The following is a 10,367-nucleotide window of genomic DNA, read 5'->3' on the forward strand; positions in this document are numbered from 1 at the left end:
CGTTATCCGTCACAGAGGTGCGTCGCTAACGTTTATGACGTGCAGCTCTGCTAGCTTAAACTAAACACATTACACAAGTGACCTCACAGACAGATGAGACATGTTTGGGAATTAAAGATAAATATAATTGATTAATGATAAGTACGTACTTTTTTCGAGCAGCTTCAGCCATTTGAATGGTGTCGCATGTGGGCTTGCGGGAATCTGGATGTACGTGTCGACCGAATGCTGCACATATTGCGCACAGTATATCGGCAGTGTGCCGCTGCTTTCAGCAACGGTCTGTGGAACATCCCCATACCAATAGACCAGGTTGTGGATGTCCGAACAGTACCGACACACGTCAACACCGACGCGTTGTGCGAGGAGCGGTGATCGGCCGAATACCATTCACGGACGAAATCCGGACACATTTTGCACCTCCTGTGTTATAAGGGCCCACAGGGAACCGTGTGCCACGAGCAGGATTAACATAATGTGTGCCTCCGGCAAGGCTACTATTAATACCACGACACCGCCAAGCATGGCTATTCTGATGTCGTGAAGAGTCGACTGCAAAATGGAATGGTGATGATAGTAGATTCCATCTGTATCCGACCAATGGACGTACCGTTAATGGCGTTGACCTGGCGAGCTGACTACACTAGAGGGCATTCGCCTCCTATACAAAGGTCCCAATCCAAGCTTCATGCTGTGGAGGGCTATCAGTTACAACTCGCGGTCACGTTTGATGTTTCTGCAGAGTAACGTAACCAGGGCCTACTACACTGTACAGGCTGTTATACTTGTGCTGCTGCCCTTTCTTCGACAGGAAAGTGATGTGCTTCTTGAGCAGGACAGTGCGCGTCTACATAGGCTGCTACGAAAGAACGGGTTTTTCGTAGTGTATCAAAGCTACTGTGGCCAGCTAGATCATCAGACCTCTCACCAACTGAACATGTAGAGGACGTGATGAACCGGGCACTTACTTGATCTCCAGGCCCTGCAAGGACCACTGCCGGATTGTAATTAAGGCGAAAGAAAATTGGTACCTTGTGAACTCACTGAGGGAATACATCCATCTAGTGGTTTTTAAATTCTTTTATGAGGGTGGTTTGATAAGTCTGGTAAAAAAGCAAGAAAAAATGTTCGTTTCAAGAACAACTCACCTTATTTTGCGACATAGTTCTCTTTGGGGGATATACACTTTGTCCAGCAGTCCTCCAGGTTTCTCATCCTATTGGAAAAATAGGTTCTGTCAGACTGTGCAAAATACTCCTTGACTGCAACTTTTATCATTTGATGAAAATTTCTTCCCAGCAAGCCAAAGTTTCAAGTAAGAGAACAGGAAGACGTCACTTGCGGCTACGTCTGGAGAACGGGGCAGCTGAGGAACCAATACACTTTAACTGTCATTATCACCAATGTGTGAGAGGGTCATTATCCTGGAGAAAGAGCACTTTTTTGTGCACCAACCTTGGTCTTTTTTCAGCCAATACAAGCTCCAAATGATCCAACAATGAAGCGTAATTGGGACCAGTTTTGGTTCTGCCATTTTTCAAGTTATCTATGAGCATTATTCTTTGAGAATCGCAAGGAACAGTGGCGATCACATCATCATCTGACAAAATGGTATTTGCCTCCTTCACCACACTATCTGAGCCGTCCATGGCTCGCGTTTATCTCATTTATTGTTTTTCATCTTCTATTACGGTACTGCCGCCTCTTTTTTTTATTACATTTACTGGCGTCACAAACTTCCTGCCTTACTTGCCCGCGAGCGGCAGCAGCAGTGCGTATCGATAAGTGCACTGTCGTACCATCTCTGGAGCGACCGATAGTATTTCTGGGTCGTCATGTGTCTGGCAGTCGGTTGGAAACAGACCAGCAGTGCAGTTGGGATGCAGCACCAGTGAAGTCGGGAACGGAGCGCCGGTGAGACGCCGACAGCCAGTGCTCGCCGACACACATGAACTGTCCAATGGAGGGAGATTGGAGCGGGAGGACCGTTGGTTGAGCGATCAGTTTGTCTTCTCATCGGCCGACATTTATTTGCTCCTTTCACCGTTTCTGGCCCTGGGAGTAGGTCGGTTGGTGAGGAGCAGCGAGGAATTCTCTGCAGGACGTGGTCTGGCCAGAGCCACTGGCGGTCTCTACACAGTGTCGGAGTTTGTGGGGCTGTTCCCATTGCTACGAGGTCCATGGCTCACCGACCCTGGACACGAAAATTGAGTTTTGATTTAATCTACCAGCAAGTTCACGCTGTGTTGACTGGAGTTCGTTGCCGGCTGTTGGGATATTCCCAAGAGCAACAACGTGGTTTTCAAGTTGGAAAATTCTAGCCACCCTCTGTTGGAGTTTCCCTGTATTTGGTTATCTGAATTGAAGTGCACCAGCAGAATCTGCTGCCTTGTGGCCATTAACGTTCCGGTTACCTACCCTGGCCATTGACGTAAATTTAAGGCAGTGTAGTTTCATCATTGCGTTGTTGCTGTCCAGCACGGTGTGTAGATTGACAGCTCCATGTATGATTGGTTATGGGCGCCAATATCTTCTACATTGTTCCATTGAACTCCCTGTTGTGCCCTGGTCAGGTGAAGTGGAAGTTGTCTTGTCGGTGGGTCCATTGACCGTTGGTCAGTTGGGTTGCCGTTGGATCGTGAAGGGTTGGCCCAACTTTCTGTCTCACCTAAGCAAACGTTAGGGTTTGAATTCCAGGCCGACCCTCGAACATCTGAGCGCCCTTTTATGTACTGCCATTTTTTATTAGTTCTTGTTGTTTGTACTTGTATGGCTTGTAACCGGTTTTTTTTTAAATTAAGGTTGTTTTGCCCTTAAGACGTAAGATTCTTCAGGCATTTAGCCTCATTTAAAGAATTGTTTCACGTATGACCTTTGGCATTTTAAAGGTTTTAATGTTGAATTTTAAGTGTTAGGCCTTCAGCCGATTTTGAGTTTGAGCTGTTTTTCTCTTAAGGCCTTCAGCCTAAATTAAAGAACTACTTCACGTAAGGCTTTTTTTAAATTAATGTTATGAAGTTTTAGTTGTTAGTCCTTCAGCCAATTTTGATTTAACGTGATTGCTGTTGCAGTGTTTGATTCTTTGGGTCTTCAGTGTAATTAAAGAATGGTTTTAAGATAAGGCTTTGCCTTTTAAATTTATGTTTTCGTTGAGTTTTGCCTAATTAAGAACTGTTTCATGTAAGGGCTTTATTTTTTTTTTAATTTAATGTTGTTTAGCCTTACGTGTTGGGCTTCAAATTGTTTGCTCAGAAAATCTCAGATTCTTTGGGCCTTCACCCTAAATACAGAACTGTTGTAAATAAGGCTTGCCTTTTAAATTTCTGATTATGCTTGCGTTTTAAGTTATTGGCCTTCAGCCGTTTTTAAATTAAAGTGGCTTTCAGCTGGTAATTAAGTCCCAAAGATTAAAGCTGTGTGTTAAAAACAATTTTTTTTGGACTCTTGCAATGTTTGATCAAATAATAAAGTTGTATATTCGAGTGCAATTGACAGCCCCTTATTTTGGACCCTTTCCACGCTTTCACCAGCCTTTGTTTATTATTTTTAATGCCATTTTTACTCTGTTTCTTAAACAGTCATAAATCAGTGAAGAAATCGTGCAGATTGTGGTTAAATATCACCTTCTGCTGGATGTGCTTCTGGTCAACTGTGAGCAACCGTGGTTCTAACCTCAGACACCTTCATATCCAATCCTCTATGCAGTCCCTTGCTCAGTTAAGATGCCTACAATTTCAGCAATCTCACAAATTTTTATTCGGTGGTCTTGAATAACCCTATCATGTATTTTGCCAATAGTCTCCTTTTTCATGTACATATGCAGACTAAAGGATAAATGGAAATTTGTACCAAGCCTAGCATTCAAGCCTAGGTCTCCTGCTCCTTAGACAGATGTGCTATCCTGACGCAGTAGCTTTGCACAACTGCATGGACTGCAGCTGCACGCCTTCCACCTCAATCCAAATTCCCATTCACACCTCAACCTACTTTATGTCACCCCAAACTCGAACAGCACAACTGGGCTGCCGCGCGGGATTAGCCGAGCGGTCTGGGGCGCTGCAGTCATGGACTGTGTGGCTGGTCCCGGTGGAGGTTCGAGTCCTCCCTCGGGCATGGGTGTGTGTGTTTGTCCTTAGGATAATTTTGGTTAAGTAGTGTGTAAGCTTAGGGACTGATGACCTTTTCAGTTAACTCCTATAAAATTTCACACAAATTTGAACACAACTGGGCTAAGGTGTGAATATGAATTTGGACTGAGGAGGAAGACATGCTGGTGTAGTCCATGCAGTTGTTGAAAGCCGCTGTCCCAGGGTGGTATAGTGGTCAGTGTGTCTCTCTCGTGAGCAGGAGACTCATGTTCGAATCCTAGCCCTGCTACAAATTCACATTCAAAAAAAAGTTCAAATGTGTGTGAAATCTTATGGGACTTAATTGCTAAGGTCATCACTCCCTGAATTTACACACTACTTAACCTAAATTATCCTAAGGACAAACACACACATCCTTGCCCGAGGGAGTACTCGAACCTCCTCCGGGACCAGCTGCACAGTCCATGACTGCAGCGCCTTAGACCGCTCGGCTAATCCCCTGCGGCAATTCACATTCATTGCTTTAGTCTTCCTACATACATAATAGATGTTTGAGACTTGAAAAGGTTTCTTGAACCATATAGTTTCAGTCAGCACCTTTGTGAGTATTTGCATGAGAGTCGCACAGTTGGACAGCCGCCAGAGGGGGCACAATGGGTACTGATGTGACTGTCTTGGAACCTAATATTGTGACGTGTGTGTTTCATTAGGTCGGGATTTGTTGTCACATACCTATTAGCCAAAATTTTATAACCATCTGTTCAATGGTGCGTTGTTCCACATTTCAATCATAGTACGATAGAGATTCTGCTTGCCACGGGTTCTGAAAGTCATTGACAGGATTACAGAAGTAGGTATGGAGCACCAAATGTCTATGCACAGGTCAAGCAATTCCCGCAAATTGCGGGATGATGTTTACATGCACGCAACTGGCACCCGATACGTCTTCTAATGGGCACAGATCAGGCACATTTGTTGGCCAAGACATCGACGTGAGTTCACTATAATGCCCCTTAAACAACTGCAACACCATTCCGACCTTGCAATACGGAGAGTTATCCTGCTGGAATATGTCATCGCTGTAGAAGGAGACTTCAAACATGAAGCGATGCATGTGGTCCGTAATAATGTTCACGTAGTTTACCGCTGCCATTCACTCCGTCTTCAGGCCACAAGTGGCCCATCGGGACCATCCGACCGCCGTGTCATCCTCGGCTGAGGATGCGGATAGGAGGGGCGTGTGGTCAGCACACAGCTCTCTTACCGCTGCCATGATGCTTAAAATTACCATCACAGATCGCATGGAAGTCCAACCCAATGTTCCCCATAGCATAATTCTGCCGTCACCGGCCTGCGTACTGTGGCGCGATGCATGTTTCGTGCAGCCATTAGCCTGGATGACGGCCTGTGAGGACCCAACCGTCGAGCTGGTGTAACGAGAAATGCGATTCATTCGACAGGCGACACGTTTCTTATTGACCCACGGTAAAAACTCAGTGATGCTCGGCCCACTGCAATCATAACTGGCGATGTCTTTGGGTCTACACAGGAACACGTAGGGGTCGCGTGATGTGGAGCTCCATATTCAACAATGGCCACTGAACATTTTACGTTCTGATTACTCACATCCTGACACTCGCAAGAGTTGAGTCCCAAACAAGACTCCAGCGACAGCGAAATACTGGAAGTGACGTAGTTCACAGAAGTTAACACATCGAGTTGAAGGCGTTGCGAAGTATTATCTTTGAAGACGAAATTTTTGGCGGGCAGAAAGATCTGTGTTTGTTATTGTTTTCGTCGAGGTGGTAGATACTGCATGGAAATGTTGTAGTAACTCACCAATAGGCTTTGTGCTATGTGATTTCTGATTTTGCGTTCCGCTTTTCGTCTCTTAGAAATTACAACAGCACTAATCCTATTGCTGAGTTACTACAACAGTTCCATGCAGCATCCACCACCTCGACGAAAACAATAACAAACACAGATCTTTCTGCCCGACAAAAATTTCGTCTTCAAAGATAATACTCGCAGCACCTTCAACTGGATGTGGTAACGTCTGTGAACTACGTCACTTCCCGTGTTTCGCTGTCGCAAGAGTCATGTGAGTCGCAACCGACTCCCGATTTCTAAGGTCAAAGTCTCGGCAAGTTTCACTAAATCCCCGCAAATCTTAAGGCATTATCTTGCTACCAACTGGACTAGCACAAATCAGCTCGGACAGACACACAGGCACAAGTTACCCCATCGTCGTCTCGGAGCAGTATGCCCTCAGAGCGTCTGCACCCAGCTTTTCATAGTCTTTCGAACTCGACCATCAACAACAAATGTAGCAAAATGATCCTCCAGTATTATTGAAAGTAATATATAATAAACACAGATTGACAGGAGCACCTCTCTTCACCGGTACTTTTCTTTCCTCGCCGGATAACGTAAGTTTGTTGGTTCATTTAAAAATAATGTAATTACGTATCATGAATGCACGCACGTAACACTCACTACAAAGTAAATATGTTAACGACACGAATACAAATTAACATGGCCTATACATACTAAGCGTCTTTTCATAAAATGCTGAAACTGCACTAATTTCATAAGACCTGCGACCTTATGAATGGGCAAAGGAATAACCAACAAATCAAGATAAGAACTATATATATGATATGTTAGACAGTACGACAAGGTTTTGGCTACAAAATACTGAATTCATGATGGACAAATGTTTGGGGGAATCGGAGTCCTGGGACATTTGCATAGTTGGCTATTATTAAAATATGGTGTAATTAAGGCCGTGCATTATTTCGCGATGTATGAGAATCAGTAATTGTAGGTGATCCAGATTGCCTGTTGTGAACCCGTCGTACAACTGCCAAACTAATCAGTATTGAGAACGTTACGCACCAGTTGTTGTATGTGTGACATACTCGTATTTACCAAAACATTTTTCGAGATTAAGTTATACCATTATCTAGTACTTCAAGTTAGCATCCCATTCGGAACCATCAAAAGCAATATTCCAACAGCAAACATGCATTGCCAAACATGAAACTCTTCCTTAAACATCTCATGTTGGTGCATAATACTATCACCCACAGGTGCTAAACACTCTCGTTACGATAGCTGATTCCCTTAATTATCGCCCGACACCTGTTTTTGTAATTATCGCTCAATGCGTTTACTGCTTAGCAATTCTGAAAAGGCTATCTAATAATGTTCTATAATAATTCCAAAGTAACTTATGACACAATTATCGTTCAAGTGGCAATGCAACACATCATTGTCGTTGTCACCCTCGTGTATATGGATTTCTGGCATGGCGTTTCCCTGATTTATGAGTTAATCTTGAAACAAAATTACCGCGGGTAGGCATTTATGCTATGGGATGGGAAATCTGTCATGTTTGCTTGGTCGGTGACACTCCAACCGTTCTTTATTCCCATTCCTGCGCTGTGGAAATGCCACAATGATGTTAATTCAGTTACGTAAAAAACCCGTGGACTAAATAAGTCTTGTCACGATGCTCCAATGAGAATATGAAGACTGTGCACAGTTATAAAGAATTTAGCTCCACTATCGGTCTACGACATATCCGATCTTCTAAAACTGTGAAATTTGGAAAGGAAAGTGCGTCAGCATGGATATTTTCTGAGCCGTATCTATACAGGAGAAAACCCAAAGCACAGCAGTGAACCGATGTAAGTCATCCACACAGATATAAATTTCTAACAAAGCAGGCTACTGCTGCTAATATCTAACAAAACTGTATCACCTCAATGAATATTCAGTAACGCTGTACGTTTGTATACGGAGGATTCAGAGAGAAAAATCTGTAATTCGTGAAAAACATGTAAATTTTAGAAACCGTTCGATAACTAGACACTTGTGACTACACAGAATGAACATTAATAAAATCGACAAATTGCAGGGACGGGTTTCTGACTGAAAATGGAGGAAAAAATGTTCTATGTAATGTGTCCGGGAATAGACGGTGTGCGTACAGTGACAACAAATTGTTCTGGAACACTGTACAGAGCTGCATCGGATTACAACAGATGTTCAAAGTGGCCTCTGTGAAATTACAAGTGACAGGGATACTAGCTAGAAGGTAGTGTCCTGTCACATAAACATACTTCGGCTTACACCATCTTGACGGGCCACTTGCCCGGAGCTTGAACGATGGTTCGGTTTAGTATCCTATAGAAACCGGTCCTCGAAATCTGGTGCACGCACAGTTCTCTGCCCCCCTACCCTTTCGTCTATCTGAAAGTTCCCACGATCACACAAAGAGGTCTTGAAATGTTACGTAGTGGTTGGAGTCTGTGAGGGAACTTGTTTTGGTATAGCCGTGCTGCCTATCGATCATTTCCAACTGCTTGGTCGTACGCAAATATCATTTCCGGTTCATCCCGATATGAATGTCGGAATATTTTGTTGCTTATAATACGCTGAGCCAAGGGCCTTGCCGCAGTGGTAACGCCGGTTCCCGTCAGATCACCGAAGTTAAGCGCTGTCGGGCTGGGCTAGCACTTGGATGGGTGACCATCCGGTATTCCGAGTGCTGTTGGCAAGCGAGGGTGCACTCAGCCCTTATGAGGCAAACTGAGGAGGTACTTGATTGAGAAGTAGAGCGGTGTGCTGACCACATGCCCCTCAATATCCGCATCCAGCGACGCCTGTGGGCTGAGGATGACACGGCGGCCGGTCGGTTACCTTTGGGCCGTCATGGCCTGTGCGGGAGGAGTATAGTACACTGCGTCAATCACACATCCTGCTACACACAAGGCTCGTGGTCAGAGGAATTGTCTTTCGTCAGCGCTATCTACCATTACGGTTCATTTCCGGAGACATGTTCATAGGACCTTATTTGCTCCATATCCAGTCATGAATCCGTACCTGCAGTTTGTTTGTTTTACTAATGTTCATCCCGTATGTTGGAAGCAAATATAACTGGTGTTCTACTGGTCGGAACGTGGAACGTAAGATCGTTTAATCTGCTTAGTAGTTTGGACAGGTTGAGAAAAAGGGGGGGGGGGATGTCGTCATCGCCTCAGATGTCATAGTATCACACTGCACAAATATCTTCTGTCTCACTCATGCCAGAAACAGTGGATGATACATAGGGAAGCTTAATCCTTTAGTAAACAACGAACACTTACAATTAAAAACTGAAAATGTGTAACAAGAAGAGGTCCCCAGAGGCGCGAACGACAGTTTGAAAGTATCTGTATGGTGGTGTAGGGTAACATCGCAGGTAACGTACACTGCAGCCAATCACCCTGGTGGGCCCTCGTATGCGAGTAGTTGACGAAAAAATTTCGGAATTTTGTGTCACTCAAAAGCGTTAAAAACGGTTTCAGTTTTGAGTCTGGTTTCGTGGAATAATGGATAGGGTAACAGCTTCACTTGCAGAAGGTTGTGGGTTCCAGTCTCGTCAAATGTCCGCCCCGATAGGTGAGCCGTTGCCGGCACGGTACCTCGGCGAGTTCGGTCAGAGGGTTAGCTGCCTTCTATAATAGAAAGAGCTGAATGTATGGAACGACAACGGACTTGATCGGGTGTCACGGGACGTCCGCAAGGAACAAATGAAACGAACATGAACGAACAAAATGAAATTAGAAAAAAAGTTGTCAGCGCGACGGAATGCGGTACAAAGGGGCCCGGGTTCGATTCCCGGCTGGGTCGGAGATTTTCTCCGCTCAGGGACTGGGTGTTGTGTTGTTCTAATCATCATCTCATCCCCATCGACGCGCAAGTCGCGGAAGTGGCGTCAAATTGAAAGACTTGCACCAGGCGACCGGGAGAAGAGGTCCTAGCCACACGGCATTTATCCAAATTACTTTCTTATACAATTGATTAATTTGAATGTATTTTTTTGTCCTCTTACTTTGTTCATCAATTTAATCACCGTATGAACTTTTGCTTTTGTTTAACTTTTTCTTTCTATCATTCTTTTTCCAGTTGCAATTTTTATGAATATGAATTTAATTGTAATTATCTATTTAATATTCAATTATTTGAAAATTTCGAACCATCAGTTAAAAAAAAAAGACGGAATGATCTATTTATATGTGTGCAACGGTATGAAAAATGTATTTTTGTTACCAGATGTGCAATTTTTCCTCTTTACGGTAATCGTCGTACAAACATTTAGAACGTAACCTGAAAGCTATTGCACTATGTACAAAATAACGCAGATGAAAACTTTCATGAAAGATGAGTTTACAAGTAAAACAAAATTCAAGCAAAATGAGAAATGGATATAATGAACGCAAATAATGTGGA

At 43.9% G+C, this 10,367-nt stretch overlaps 1 pseudogene; it reads left to right on the forward strand.

Annotated features, from left to right (window-relative positions):
* Nucleotides 1-8,534: 8,534 nt before the first annotated feature.
* On the forward strand, nt 8,535-8,652 carry LOC124726721 (annotated as a pseudogene).
* Nucleotides 8,653-10,367: the final 1,715 nt, after the last annotated feature.

This window comes from Schistocerca piceifrons, chromosome 1 (assembly GCF_021461385.2).
Source record: "Schistocerca piceifrons isolate TAMUIC-IGC-003096 chromosome 1, iqSchPice1.1, whole genome shotgun sequence".
NCBI lineage: Eukaryota > Metazoa > Arthropoda > Insecta > Orthoptera > Acrididae > Schistocerca > Schistocerca piceifrons.